The sequence below is a fragment of the Myotis davidii genome, unplaced genomic scaffold (assembly GCF_000327345.1).
Source record: "Myotis davidii unplaced genomic scaffold, ASM32734v1 scaffold46, whole genome shotgun sequence".
In the NCBI taxonomy this organism is placed as follows: Eukaryota; Metazoa; Chordata; class Mammalia; order Chiroptera; family Vespertilionidae; genus Myotis; species Myotis davidii.
In genome coordinates, this window is record NW_006383006.1 from 5,371,097 (window position 1) to 5,372,328 (window position 1,232).

The 1,232-nt window shown below is 48.9% G+C and overlaps 1 pseudogene; it reads left to right on the forward strand.

The window, feature by feature from the left end:
- The first annotated feature begins 316 nt into the window (after nt 1–316).
- LOC102759362 lies at nt 317–1,232 on the forward strand (annotated as a pseudogene).

The window sequence follows — 1,232 nt, forward strand, 5'->3', positions numbered from 1 at the left end:
AGTAGGGGGCATGCAGGAGGCAGCCAATCCATGATGTTTCTCTCATTGATGTTTCTATGTCTCTCTCCCGCTCCCTTTCTCTCTCTCTACAAATCAATAAAAACATATATATTTTTAAAAGATTAAAGACAGGACACTGCCATAACAATCTTAGGTTTGTGAGAGGGCTGTTTACTTGAACCCAGAAAGGGATTATTGAAGGCACAGATTCACTCATCTAACCGGTATTTGTTGAGCCCCTGCCCTGCTTCAGGCACTGTGCATGGTGGGGTATAAAACAAGACCAGGCGCAGTGGTGGTGGGGGTGGGAGCAGAGCTGGCGTCTTGGAGAGCGCTGAAGAATCTGCTGGAATTGGAACTTGGACTTCTCTGTCCCTGTCCTCCCTTGAGTCTCCTACTTGGTGAGAGCCCTGGTGACACGCCCGGCTCAGAGCCCCCAGTGGAGCAGTCAAGTTTGAAGGATGACCTCTAGGAAGAAAGCGTTGCTGAAGGTTATCATCCTGGAAGATTCTGGAGTTGGTAAGACATCACTCATGAACCAGTGCGTGAAGAAGAAATTCAGTAGTCAGAAATTCAGAAATTCAAAGCCACAAAAGGAACAGACTTTCTGACAAAGGAGGTGATGGTGGGTGACAGACTAGTTACCATAGAGATGGGGACCTGCAGGACAGGAATGGTTCCAGTCTCATGGTGTGGCCTTTTCTAGAGGTGCAGACTGCTGTGTTCTGGTATTTGATGTGACTGCCCCCAACACATGCAAAACCCCTGACGGTTGGAGAGATGAGTTTCTCATCCAGGTCCGTCCTCGGGAACCTGAAAACTTTCCCTTCGTGGTGTTGGGAAATAACGATTGACCTTGAAAGCAGACAAATGGCCACAAAACAAGCACAGGCCTGGTGCTGCAGCAAAAACAACAGCCCCTACCTCAAGCCCAGAGCCAAGGAGGCCATCAGCGTGGAGCAGGCATTCCAGACGATCGCACGGAATGCACTTAATAGGGAAGAGATGGAGCCTTACTATGAATTTTCTGAACCCATCAAACCGGACAAGAATGTCCAGGCCAAAGCCTCAGTGGAAAGCTACCGCTGCTGAATGGGCAGTGAGAGGAGAGCACAGAGATGGGCTCAAACCAAGAACACACTTGGGACTTCCCACACAAACCTCCTCTCCTCTTTCAATCAAAACATAAAGTGATCTCTCATATCCAGCTGCCAAAAGAAACTGCACCAGAC